Raw genomic sequence first — 14,897 nt, forward strand, 5'->3', positions numbered from 1 at the left:
TTTCTTGGTTTTTTTACATATTGAAAGAATGTTTTAACATTAATTTGACATTTGTTCCAAGTCTTAGTTCATTCTGAGTGTTAGCTTTCCTGATTTCATCTTTGTAGATTTGGGCTAGATGGTGGTTTCTTCTTGGATTTCTTATTTTTCTTTTTCACTGATTCTGGACTAGGCTTTTATAACCACAGTTTTCAGCTTCCCAAGTTTCTTGAGTTGCTTCCCCCTTTTAAGGTTTTCATCCATGGAATCCTTCCCAAGCTGTCTCTAAGTTTATTGAAATCAGCTAAGACTGCTATTCTGATTTTGATTGTGTCTGCATTATATTGAATTCCAATAGGACATGGTCACCCTCCTCCAAGGTTCCTGCTACTTCAACCCAATGTAATTTATTTATAAATTTATTTTATTTGTTTATTTATTGTGCATTTGTTCAGCTATTATGATTCTTTCTGTGCATTTAAACCTTGACTCTGATGTCAGATTTAGACTCTGCTTTTTGGGCTTGGGGCTTTCCTTTTGGAATCTTGGACTCAAATTTTGGCTCTGGTGAATTGGGCTTGAACCATAGACTTGTTTTGACTTTGAACTTGGGAACTTCATGAACTTGTTCTCTGTTCCCAAACTTGAGAATTGGACTCCTCGAATTTCTGTTGGTTCCTGTGCAGGGTGAATCCTGGGAAATACTATTTGGGGTTGATGAAGCCACAATAAAGATTTCACCCTTTGAGGTATGTGTGAGTATGAGCAGGACAGGACACCAAATGAGGTTGCACTTCCAGATATAGTTTGGAATTCTCAGATGTATGTAGTTATAGTTATAGTTTATTAAACTTGTATGCCGCCCTATTCCCAAGGGGACTCAGGGCGGCTAACAAACCATAATGGGGAAGGGGGCAACACAAAGCAAACAAACAAGACAAACAAAATACAAAAACAAATTTAAAATTCATCATGTAAAAAAATGTCAGATTAATAAAAAGATAAAAAAAGAAATAAAATGTCAGCTGAAAAGAAAAGAATAAGTATCTTAACTGAGAGTAAAAAATGAAATATCAGCTAGTAGTTAGTGTAAAAGATTATAGAAGAATAGTTTTTTTGTATTAATACTGAAGATGCTCTTTTAAAAATATTGTAACATTTATAGCTTGTAATCCACAGAAGAAGGTAGAGCGATAATTGCAGATAACTAGAATCTGCAGTGTTTTTTTGCAGTTTAGAGCAGTTTTTTAATCCTCGTAAATCAGTTTACAGTCCTCATAAATTTACACTCTTGCTTTGTGGTTAGTGTAAACAAGCCTTGCTTTGTAATAGCCAGAGAAACTATAGTGTAAGTAGAGCTTTGAGGTGTAAACAAAGTCTTGAATAAATGATCATTCAGTTTTCTCAGGATCATTCAATACATAAATATTCGTATTCAGTTCATTTAGGATCATTGAGTCCATCTAAATTCAGTTCAGAGATTATAATCTTTATAATTTGCAGCATGTACAGTATGGTTGGAGAAAAAACTCATTTGCAAAATTCATTACAAAATTCATTTTGCAATTATAAATCCTTGAAAGGATGCCAGTTAATGGTAAAAAAAACTGTGCAGTTAATATTGAAAAATTAAAAAGAGTAGTTGATATAAAAGGAGAGATAATAAAAGCAGAGTTGCTGTGATTTGTCCCTCCTTCCCTCTCTTCAGCATAAGAAAGGGAAGGGCTCTTCTTCTCCCAACTAAGATTGCCATTTGTGTACTACAATCCTGATTCAAATCCCATGCAAAGAAAAGCACAGTTAAGATGCTATATAGCTTTGTATCTGAAAAAATGTGGTCTGACCATGAGATATTCATTTCAAATGAATGCTGTAACAACAGCATATGTCCACTTGCTGTTAGTGAATTATTTACTAGGACAATGTTACCAATACTATTCTATCCAACTTTGAACTGGGACACTTCTGATTAGGAGTTGTCTCTCCAAGGAAAAATAATAATAAAATACACCAGTATATATGCAATCTAAATTTCAGAAATAGGACATTTTGCATAGCAGCATTGAAATGCTGCTCTTCACTATATGGGCCAGCACAGAAATGTTCCAACCAAAAGAGTACAAACCAGTCTTTGGCCCTTGTCTTTTGACTTGAGAGTGAAGCAATAAAGATTCCGATCACCATGTACGAATGGGAGAGAATAGAGTTGGAGTAGCCCTTGATGGATGTTACTGGTAGCAGAACATGCATATCCCACTAATTTTCCTTCTTTCAGGTGTAGGAAGGGGGAAACCATCTCTCTCTCTCCTCCTCCCCTTTTTTTCTTATCTTAAGTGGCAGATGAAGAAGGAAAAATAAGGTGGAAAAACATTTTTAAACCTTTTCCACAACACTTCAGGTTCCCCAGACAGCTTGGGGGTTGCATCCTCAAGTCAGGAAGTTGTTTCTTTTTCTTTTTCTTTTTCTTTTTCTTTTTCTTTTTCTTTTTCTTTTTCTCTTTCTCTTTCTCTTTCTCTTTCTCTTTCTCTTTCTCTTTCTCTTTTTCTCCTCCTCCTCCTCCTCCTCCTCCTCCTCCTCCTCCTCCTCCTCCTCCTCCTCCTCCTCCTCCTCCTCCTCCTCCTCCTCCTCCGGATTGAAATAAAAACAACCCTGACAATCCAAGTCTATTAAATTTTCAAATATTTCAGGGGTGAACGATGCCTTTTCAAGAAGTAAATGACAAAGCTGAAGGTTCTAGTATTCCTTTTTAGTGGCCAATGGACATTGGAACTTATAAAAGAACATTCATTTCCCAGGAAAATAAATTTAGTCTTAATGTAGACTCAATTCTAAGATATCACGAGGTTTGCATTTGGAACTCAAATAAGACTCAAGTCACAGGTGGAGGTTTTTTCCCTGATAACAAAAGGATGCATCATTCTCCGGCATGAAAACCTACCATTTTCTTTAAAATATTAGCATTGTATCTAGCTTCAAAACTCTGAAAATATCAGATCTTCTTGTGGGAGAATGCTAAGAAGGTGGCAAAGTTTAAATATCTGTTAAAGCTGCCTTTAGCATTTAATCCAGTTTGCCTATTGGGAAAATTTGGGAGAGCAATTTTAATGGTTTGTTTTTGTTATTATTGCTTATTATCTTTAAATTCCTTTTTCTTAGCTGCCTCTTGAGCACCATTTTGGCATTCAGTGACTTCAATAAATAAAACACACTTCAGTTAGATTAGTGAAAGTCCCAGGGATAATTCCACTTTTCTTTGTTTTTCCCTCTTCCCTTTTCTTTAGAATCTGAAGGTTGTAAACAACAGAGAAATGTTTCCTTACCTTTTGGAGAGAAAGGGAGTTTTGGTTACTTTGTTTCTATTCTATTCTATTCTATTCTATTCTATTCTATTCTATTCTATTCTATTCAAGCCTTGTGCATAAGTTTGCACCGTAGTTCTTGCTTTTATCTACATATATAGCTAAGCAGAAAGGGATACAGTGGCTCAGTGGCTAAGACACTGAGCATGTTGATCAGAAAGGTCGGCAGTTTGGCAGTTCAAAACCATACCACCACATAACAGAATAACCTCCCGTTACTTGTCCCAGCTTCTGCCAACCTAGCAGTTCGAAAGCATGTAAAATACAAGTAGAAAAATAGAGACCACCTTTGGTGGGAAGGTAACAGTGTTCTATGTGTCTTTGGCATTTAGTCATGCCATCCACATGACCACGGAGATGTCTTCGGACAGCGCTGGCTCTTCGGCTTTGAAACAGAGATGAGCACCATCCCCTAGAGTCAGGAATGAATAGCACGTATGTGTGAGGGGAACCTTTACCTTTTTATAGCTAGGTAATGATTGCACACCTGGTTTCCTCCAGCAGTACCATACTTTGGTCAGTGGAAGACTGAGCAACCCCCTAGCAATTGGTTATTTGCTGATATTGGTACAATGATTAATATTTAGTGGGAAAATTTTCTTCAGTTACCTGCCAAGAGTTGTCCTGACATATAGTTTTCAAAGACAAAATCATATTTTTCCAGTGTCATGTATTGGATATAAAACATGGATAAAGATGGACTCTCCTATAGGCATGGAGAGAAGTGACATGTACATCATGATATCATGTGAAACATCTTAATTAGTATCTATTTATTTAGCATATGGTATAACATACATGGACTTACAATGTATATTAGCATTTCACCTACATTAAAAACAGTAAAATATGATTGTTAAAAAGATTTATATTCAGATACAAATGTCTAGGCCATTGAATCACTGAAGTGCATCATCATTTATATCAGAGGTGTCAAACTCGATTTCATTGAGGGTCTCATCAGGATTGTGTTTGACTTAAGGGGGGCGGGATGGGCATGGCAAGGATGGGCATGGCCAACATGATGTCACTAAGGTGAGGGGCGCCTCTGGTGACCCGAGTGATCTGCCAGAGAAAACGCCCCCCCCCCCCAAGTTCTATTTTCAGCTGCAACGACCTCCTGTTACCTTCTGGGAGGAGCTTTTTCACTAGCAGAGGCACCATGGGTCAGTCCTTCGCTGTTTCCAAGGCAGCCCAGTGGGCCAGAGCTAAGCACCCTGTGGGCCAGATTTGGCCTCCAGACCTTGAGTTTGACACCCAATTTATATGAAAACAATCAGTTACTGGGCTTCTGCTTACAGTTACTTCCTCCTGCTTACAGCCAGTTATGATGTGATCTACAGTTTGACATGGGACCCCTCAGTCTTATGGAGGGGAGGCTGCTATGTCCCATTTGTTCAGTGAATTCCAGCAGAGGCCGGAATAGGTGTGAATCCTAGTCAGGATTGTCTACTGCTGCTGAGATAGTTTAAAGCTTGGCTCCTTTTGCATAGGATCATCTATATATCTTCTTGTTTCTGGGTGTTCAGCAATCCATTTGGCTTTGCATTGGGAATTGAAGTTAAACTTGTTAAGCAGATGGTGTACAAGTACAAGTGAAGGCTTCTTAAATTTGAGCTTTCCAATTGATAAATAGGGAAAGGCGGCATGCACCGGTAGGAGACAGTTGTTGAATTTTTCTGTATTCTTTCACTTGCCTTTGTAGAGCTGATGGTTCTATGTGACTTAGAACAGAAAGCCAGCAATATATACATTTATAATCTTCGTGGTGTCATTGAGTCTGGCATCCAGCTAACTAGTAGGGCAGCTGTTAAGTCATTCTGGGGCACAACATTCTGCTGGGGAGGAGAGCAGTCCTAGTGCTGATATTTTAAGGGTGGCAGCTAAAGCTCCCCATTTAATTCTGAATAATTTCTGGAGTAAGTTGTTCTGGCATTGATTTTACTACTGTGTTCTCTAGATGTGTCTAATAGGAGACAGTCTAGTCAAATGTTACTCCAAGGTACTTGGGATGAAAGCTGTAGGGGAGTAAGTTATTGTTTAAGTACATTTTTGGGGCTTCATTTGCTAGTTTGATATTAAAATGGGAGCACATACTTACCATTTTGCAGACCCTAGGAGTAAGCCTTCAGTCAGTGAAGTCCACAAACATGGCCATGCTTTTTAGGTTTCATTAGAATCCAGCTTCAGTAGGAACTATTAGGCTTAATACCTGATCTATGCAGCTCCAGTTATGTTGGAAGCTAGCTTGATCATCTATTATGGGACCTATTCTGTTTATGATTTATCTCTCCAGGAGTTTGTAGCAGGAACTCCAAAAGGCAATTAGATGGTAGCTTTTTGCTCTGTCTTGTGATTTTCCAGGTTTTAGAAGCAAATTCTGTTGGGAAGCACTAGAATTAAATCATTTGGGTCAGATGTGTGTGATGTGACCAATACATATTACCTAATCTTTAAAAGCTGAGAGATGATATAACCAAAATAAGTTTACTGTGCTCTTCAGCTCTTATGCCTCCTGAAAAGGAATTGACATTCAATGCAAGTAGCAAAATAGACTACCAAGTTCAGCTGCTTCATGGAGAACACTGAGAATGTATATCTGAAAGTCAAGATCTATATAACACAAGCAGTTTTGAACAAATCAGAAATGAAACAGCAAAGAATCCATCTCTATCCTATTTAGGAACTATTTGTTCTTTTCACCCTCTCGAAATAATAAAAAAAAAAGTTTAGTGAGGATATCTGCTACTCTGCTAAATGAGAAAGTTTAGATAGGCATCAGAATCAGGAAAGGACAGAAGTAGAACGAGAATTCACTAACCAGGGACCACAAGGCCAATGAAAGATTTGAAATGAGAGTCCTGTGTCACTGCAGAGCAAAAGTGTCAGATGTTTTTGCTGACCTCAATAAAGTGTGTTAATTAAAAAACTTATTGAAATGGTAGCAGGAGTTTGTTAGCTATGAAAAACACCACCACTGAGATGGTTTCTGCTGATTATATTTTATTTCATTGTCAAGAGCAATCAAGAAGTTATAAACCTCCAGCCAAAGCTGATGGAAATACAAAGGCTAATTCTTCCCTTTGCCAGGGTATTGCAATGCAGTTTAAGGCAACAAAATGTAAGTGAAAAAATGTTGGCAACATTTCACTTATTACCTATAACAGAGCACATTTAGCATTGCTGTTTTCTTTTAGAAGTTGTGTCACCAAATAAAAATAAAATATGTAATTTATTATTTTTGATCACAGAAAGAAAAAAAATAACATCGTGTATGCTGTAGCATATTTATTGATTTTATTTATTAATTACATTTTTCAGGGGCCGAATCAGTAGTAATGGCAGCCAAAACCCACCCTGGTCTTAACACACAATGACTTAAACATGACCCAACTGTGTAAGGTAGCTGCCATAAAAGCCAATGCAATCCTAGGCTGCATTAATAGAGAGACATAGAGTCAAGATCACATGAAGTATTACAAAGAGCTTTACAAAGCCTTAGTAAGACCACACTTGGAATACTGCATCCAGTTTTGACACCACAATATAAAAATGGTGTTGAGACTCTGGAAAGAGTGCAGAAAAGAGTAACAAGGATAATTAGGGGCTGGAGGCTAAAAGCTATGAAGAATGGTTGCAGAAATTCGGTATGTCTAGTCTAGTGAGAAGAAGAACTAGGGGAAATATGATAGCAGTGTTCTAATATTTGAGGGGCTAGCACGAAGATGAGGGGGTCAACCCTCATCAAGGAGAGAAGCAACCTAGAACTAAGGAGAAATTTCTTAATAGTGAAAACTGTTAAACAGTGGAATGCCTTGTCTTCAGAAATTGTGGGTGCCCCATCACTGGAGGTTTTTAAGAAGAAAATGGACAGCCACTTGTCTAAAATAGTACAGGATCTCCTGCTTGAGTAGGTGGTTGCATTATAAGATATTCAGCATTCCTTCCAACTCTGTTGTTGTTGTTATTACATAGCTGAAGCTGCTTAACTTTCTCTGTAGCTGTTTTAGACAAAATGATTGCTGATATAATTAGGGGTGGAATCTGGTCAGGTCCAAATGGTTGTCTTAGGCTGGTTCAGGATACCTTCCTTCATCATTTTGGCTATAGGTGATACTTGAAATATATGCTTTCCAAACTGCTCTTGAAAATACTTGGAAAAAAAGAGAGATTGATTTTGCCAACTCTGCATTGCTGTTTCTATCATTTCTGGGTGGATTTCAGGGTTTCTGCTGCTTCTTTCACCATATGGGACTATACTTTTTACTGCTTTTAATATTTCAATAAGGCACAATTTTGCTTACCCCATTCTGCTGCTTTTGGTTGCTGCTGGCACCTGGACAACATTGGATTTGGTGCCAAAGCTGTTATTTCCTTTATATAACTTAGTCAAGGGTAAACCTGTGTTATTGATTGCTCTTTTTGCTTCTGGAAGTTGTCTTCCATGCCTTTTAAAAATGATTTTATTAAGCTTATCAAAATATAAAACACAAATGAAAGTGAAAATAGTGGGAAAATGGGGAAATGAAAAGGGGAAAGAAAGAAATGGGGGTAAAGGAGGGGGGAAAAGGAAAGCATTGATTTACAGCTATTTTTATTGCAGTAGAACAAAGTAATAAGTAATAATATCACAGCCTCAACCTTTTATTTTTAGATACTTAATACATACAAGCCATTTCTGTTCTGTCCCACCTTCTCAGCTCGTTAACAGACAACAGGCAGACAAATGTAAAAGGAACTCACTTTATCAGTTCTCGGCTCAGACTGGCTGAGAGCCCAAAAATAATATAAATAAAGTCTCTGACCAGATAACAGAATACAAAACAAAACTCTTACAACACAATACACTTCTCCAAGTGTCTCCTTGAATCAGAGTTACAGAAAGCAAATCACAAACAAACCATGACCGATGAATGACTGAATGCATGAATGAACATTGACTCCTGCAACCAGGGCGTGGCACCATCCGTCCTTTTATCACCTGAAGACCACTAATGAGCCCCAGCTGCATTGTGAAACTTGCATCCCGAAAAGACTCACAGAAGACTGCTGCTGAGTCACAACACTATCCCCCAACACAGGGCCCTTTCCCTGGATTCCGATGGTCGGGATGCGTTCAGAATGACGTGTCCCCAAGATGACCCGCACCCATTTCCTGTGGTGCCTTTTTCATGAGTCCCAAACCTCTGCAGGAATAGCCCCCTTGAATCAGAACTCCTTAGGTATCCAGTGGCCACCATGTTTCCTTCTGCCCTTCACGGCATCGACACCCCGTCCAGGGTCCTTCACCCTCTGCAAGGCCGACCCACCAGCCCCCCTACCATTGGAGGTTGACGGCAGCTCTACCAGCTTCGGCTGCGCTTTAACACCCTGTCCAGGGTCCTCCACCCTCTGCAAGGCCGACCCACCAGCCCCCGTACTGTCGGAGGTTGACGGCAACTCTACCAGCTTCGGCCGAGCCTTAACACCCTGTCCAGGGTCCTCCACCCTCTGCAAGGCCGACCCACCAGCCCCCCTACCATCGGAGGTTGACGGCAGCTCTACCAGCTTCGGCCAAGCCTTAACACCCTGTCCAGGGTCCTCCACCCTCTGCAAGACTGACTCACCAGCCCCCGTACTGTTGGAGGTTGACGGCAGCTCTACCGACTCCTGCTGAGCCACCATGCAATCCCCTCCCGCAGAGCCCTTCCCCCGGTTTCGATGATCAGGGTGCTGCCCAGAAGGGTTGGTGACGGCCTCCCCGGAACACAGTCCAAGACACTGGTACCCCGCTGGGAACCTAGAAACAAAGTCCAGTGCTGCGGGGACTGGAGTCGACAATGGCTGGAATCTTGGCGGAGTTCTCCTTGCAGACCTGGCCCATTGGCACTGGGCACATGACTTCACGTACCTCCGCATGTCATTTTTCAGATGGGGCCACCAAAATTGACGGGAGGTCAGGCGCAACATCCAAACAAACCCCCAATGTCTTGATGCAGATGCGCAATGAATCTGCGAGAACACCCGTCGACGGATGTGCCCTGCGGGAACATAGAGCCGGACCCGACACTTCAAAAGATCCCCTTCCAAAGTCCATGTGGACGCCGGCCCCACTTCCGCCTTTCGTCGCTCCACCCAGTCATCACCCCGCTACGCATCCCGTATCAGAGACTGCATGTTCATGGGATGATAAACGGCAGCACAGGACGCAACAGGTAGAACAGTCCGAGGTGGAAGCGAATTCGCAGGGTCAGAGTTCTCTACTTTACTCGGCAGGGCATCTGCCCTGGGACTTCACACACCCTGAACGCATGCTACCTTGTGCGAATGGGGTATCATGGCTGCACAAACGTGCTGGTTGTCCGACATGATAGTGCGTTGCTGAGGGACGGCTGCAGTCCGTGCAACCCTTCTGTTCTTCTTGGGGCAGCTCCCTGCCAGGTGTCCAAGATCCCCACAGTAGAAGCACAATCCCTCAGCACGTCATCTGTCCATCTCTGTCCGTGACACTCGAGGTCTGACAGCACCCAACTCCAGGGGTTCCTCCCAGTCCACTGCAGTCCCTTGCTGAACCAGCATGCTGGCATACATGAGAGGACCGAGAGCGCAGCCTGGTGCCCCCTCCATTGAGTGCATAAGCAGAAGTGGAAGGGGGCCCAGACCCACCTCTCGACCTAGAATGAATGATAGATGTGGTCTGCTGGGAAAAATGGGGGCCATGGGAGAGGGGGGGTCTAGGGGATGGGGGCGGGTCAGAGCATCTCAGTCATGACTGGGAGGGGCGGGTATGATGGGAACTACAGGGCTAGCCATTACTGGGGAAGGGGGGCTCGCTACGTTGCAGCGATCCCTTGTTCTGGCCCTGTAAGCTCAACTCCAGAACCCGGTGACAAGAGAAGCCAGGGCCCTGGCCTCAGGTTGCTGCTGCTAAATGCCAGGTCTGTGATCCATAAAGCTCCCTTCATCCGGGACTTAATACTTGATGAGGCGGCGGACCTGGCATGTCTTACTGAAACCTGGCTGGGACATGAGGGAGGAGTCCCCCTCTCAGAAATGTGCCCAGAAGGGTTCCAGGTGCTCCATCAACCTCGACTCCAGTAAAGAGGTGGGGGAGTGGCAGTTATTATCCGAGGATCATTAGCTCCTCGCAGGATCCCTGCTCCAGAGACTGTGGGGTGTGAGTCTCTGCTAGTGAAGTTGGACCTAGCGGTTCAAGTGGGCTTGTTTTTGACGTACCTACCTCCCAGCTGCGTCGCAACAGCCCTGCCTGTGCTCCTAGAGTCAGTAGCCGGGTTGGCAGTTGAGTTCCCCAGACTGATGGTACTGGGGGACTTCAACTTGCCATCTTTAGGCAAACTCTCTGATGGGGCGCAGGAGTTCATGGCTTCCATGACAACCATGGACTTGACCCAGGTAATTCAGGGTCCGACTCATAGAGTGCGATACATGCTCAACCTTGTGTTTCTCTTGGGGCAGTGGAGACGTGATCTTGAACTAAGCGGAATAGAGATCTTGCCCTTGTCATGGTCAGATCACTTTCTGCTGAGGCTTGACTTTTGGAAGCTATTCCCCCATTGCAGGGAGGTGGAGCCAATTAAATGGTTCCACCCCAGGCGCCTGATGGACCCATTGAGATTTCAGATGGAGCTTGGGGAGATACCTGACTATCTTGCCCACAATCCGACAGAGTCCTTGGTCACCACCTGGAATACAGTGGCGACTGAGGCTCTGAATCAGATTGCGCCTTTGCGGCCTCTCCGCAGCAGTAGATCCAGGAGGGCACCTTGGTTCACCAAGGAACTCCGGGAGATGAAGCGCCAAAAGAGACGCCTAGAGTGACGTTGGAGGGCTAGCAACTCCGAATCCGACTGAACACTATTAAGAGTCTTCATTAGGACTTATTTAGTGGCGATACGGGCAGCAAAATGTGCACATTTTTCTGCTCTTATTGCGTCCGCAGAATCTTGCCCGGCCGCCCTGTTTAGGATAATCCGCTCCCTCCTAAAAGGGGAGGACACGGGGGAACCCCTACAGAGATGGGCTGAGGAATTTGTTCAGTTTCTGTCGGACAAAATCACTCAGATTTGGACAGACCTGGACTCCAGTTGGACAGTACCAATGGAGGTGCCGAGGGAAGGTCTTGCTCAGATTTCCTGGAATGAGTTCCAGCTTGTTATTCCTGAGGAAGTGGACAAGGCCATGGGAGCAATGAGTGCCTCCACCTGTTTTCTGGATCCGTGTCCCTCCTGGCTGGTCTCGACCAGCAGGGAGGTGACACGCAGCTGGATCCAGAGGATTACGAACTCGTCTTTGCAGGAGGGATCTTTCCCGCAATCCTTGAAGGAAGCGGTGGTAAGACCCCTCCTTAAGAAGCCTTCTCTGGACCCAGCTATTCTTAACAACTATCGTCTGGTCTCCAACCTCCCTTTTTTAGGGAAGGTTGTTGAGAAGGTGGTGGCCCTACAACTCCGACGGACCTTGGATGAAGCAGATTATCTAGATCCCTTTCAGTCTGGATTCAGGCCTGGATACTCCCCTGAAACTGCCTTGATCGCACTGATCGATGATCTCTGGCGGGCCAGGGATAGAGGACATTCCTCTATCCTTGTGCTCCTTGACCTCTCAGCGGCCTTCGATACCATCAATCATGGTATCCTTCTGCGACGGAAGAGGTGGGAGTGGGAGGCACCGTTCTACGGTGGTTCTCCTCTTACCTCTCCGACAGGTCGCAGTCGATGTTGGTCGGAGGACAAAGGTCGACCCCTAGGCCCCTTAAATATGGGGTGCCGCAGGGCTCAGTCTTATCCCCCCTCCTATTTAACATCTACATGAAGCCACTGGGTGAGATAATTCGTCGGCACGGGATTAAATACTATCAATATGCGGATGATACCCAGTTGTATCTCTCTGCCTCATGCCAGCTCAGCGTAGCGGTGGAAGTGATGTGCCAGTGCCTGGAAGCTGTCAGGGTCTGGATGGGAGTGAACAAGCTCACACTCAATCCTGACAAGACCGTGTGACTGTAGATGTTGCCCCCCAAGGACAGCCCAGATAGTCTATCCCTAAACCTGGGGGGGTGAAGATTTACACCCCTCAGAGAGGGTCCGCAACTTGGGGGTCCTCCTGGATCTGCAGCTGACGTTAGAACATCACTTGTCGGCTGTGACCAGGGGGGCCTTTGCCCAGGTTCACGTGGTGCATCAGTTGCGGCCCTATTTGGATCAGGAGGCACTTCACACGGTCACTCACGCCCTCGTCACCTCAAGACTTGACTACTGTAATGCGCTCTACATGGGGCTGCCCCTGAAAAGTGTTCGGATACTACAACCAGTCCAGAATGCAGCCGCGCGAGTGATACTGGGTGTACCAAGGTACACCCACATTACACCTATCCTCTGCGAACTACACTGGCTCCCTATTGGTCTCCGGGCGCGATTCAGGTGCTGGTCATTACCTTTAAAGCCCTACATGGCCTAGGACCCGGATATCTGCGAGACCGTCTTCTGCCACATATCTCCCAATGACCGATAAGATCGCACAGGGTGGGCCTTCTCCAGGTGCCGTCAGCCAGACAATGCCGGCTGGCAACTACCCGCGGGAGGGCCTTCTCTGTAGCCGCTCCGACCCTATGGAACGAACTACCCCCAGAGATCTGGACCCTGCCCACTCTCATGGCCTTCCAAAAGGCTATTAAAACCTGGTTATTCCGGCAGGCCTCGGGCTGTTGACCTCATGACTGAGGTTCAGCCCCGATTAGACTGGGTGTATGATGTGGTTTTTTAATTTGTCTTTCCTCGTTTTTTAACTTTTTACCTTTTAAATATATTTGTTGTAAGCCGCCCGGAGTCCTTTGGGATTGGGCGGCCTATAAATTCATTAAATCTAATCTAATCTAATCTAATCTAATCACCTCAAGCAGATAATCCAGAAGTGGTTTCCAAGTGGAAACAAAATTGGTTGCATTGTTTTATTTGATTAGAACAGTTAATTTAGATATCTCTGCTAGTTCCATCAGGTTTTCCAATCATTCATCCTTTGTAGGAATTAAAATACCTTTCTGTTTTTATGCATAAAGCATTCTTGCTGCTGTTAACATATATAACAGCAACGTTCCAGATATTTTGGTTAATTTTTTTAAATCTAGTAAGCCTAAAAAATTCTGGTTTAATTTTTATATTCACTTTAAGAAACTTCTGTTCTAAAATATGAAACTTATTCCAGTATTTCTTTGCTTTCCTCCATACTTGAAATATGTCAGTTAATCTATATTTGTTCAGTGCTTTTTAAAAGAAGAGTTCTGAATCCATGTTCAGAAACAGCCAAACTATCAGATCACAGGCACAGGGCATTTCCATATCCACAACCTGCTTGTCATGTAATCAGATGGAAGTAGATGGCTAAGTATGCTATTCAAAATGTGCCTATACTCACCCAACCTTGCCTTCTTTTCACATGAGGGACAATAAACTGTGTGGTTTATCCAGCAGCAGATTTATCTAACTTGGGAAGGGACATGAATCCAAAGAAATCTATAGTTGTTTTTCCTGATCTTTCTTTCTTCAAAACAATATGGATAGCATATGTTTTAAAGATTAGTGGCTGTTTCCTTAGAGACAATGTATAGCAAGCAAATGAGGGTGAGACGTCTTTGGTGCTCTTTAAGCTTGGTTGTTTACTTGAAGATGTTTCATTATCTGACTAAGAAACATCATCAGGTACTAGGTGATGTACTGATGTTGTTACCAATTTGAGTAATGAAATATCTTAAAGCAAACAACCAAGCTCAGAGAGCACCCAGGACTCCACATTTCAATCCTGAGCTATTTATATTCTTTTCTATGGAAAAGGTTATATCTTGATACCCACACCTGAACCTTACAAGACAAGAGTTCAACAAAACTACTTTTTATTAATTGGCTTGAAGAGATTTTTCTCTGGAATAAATGGAGACTTGTGGGTACTGAGTGAATCATATCACTTTGCGGTTCCAATTTTCAACGGAAAGAAAGATTTTGAATGACATACACTTTTGGCCAGAAATAAAAGAGTTTTCATTATAGATCTACCCAATATTGGCTATTCATATTGCCCTTTTCCTAGAAGGAAGTTCCGAAAGCCTTCCCAGTTCTGAATAAAATATTCCTTTTCTAATGCATTCAAGGTGATCAGCACAGATGTGATTTGTAACAAAATCAGTTTTTCAACAAGATACCTCTTGGTTTACTCCCTCTACTCAAAATTTGTCTTTTATCTCTACAAGCAACAGAAGCATTAAACCAGAGCAAAAATAAATTTTATATATTTCAAGCAGAGTGGAAATAAGAAAGATTTCTGAGAATGACCTTGTGGTCTGTGCCTTTTTTCAGAACCAGTTTTTCTTCTGTAAAGCTCAAAATGATACAATATTAGGATTCTCGAGTGAGAATGTCTCAGGACATGTGGAAGGAGAAGGAGTTTTTGGGGATTACACATATCAATGCTTCTCTCTGATTCACTGCAGGCTGGTAAATAATTATCTGCACAAAACTTCTCCCCTAGAGTTTTAATCCAGTTGGCTCTAATCCAATTAGTCATCAAACA

This window comes from Thamnophis sirtalis, unplaced genomic scaffold (genome assembly GCF_051295495.1).
Source record: "Thamnophis sirtalis isolate CommonGarterSnake01/CBP01778 unplaced genomic scaffold, rThaSir2_p1.2 scaffold_10, whole genome shotgun sequence".
Taxonomy (NCBI): Eukaryota; Metazoa; Chordata; class Lepidosauria; order Squamata; family Natricidae; genus Thamnophis; species Thamnophis sirtalis.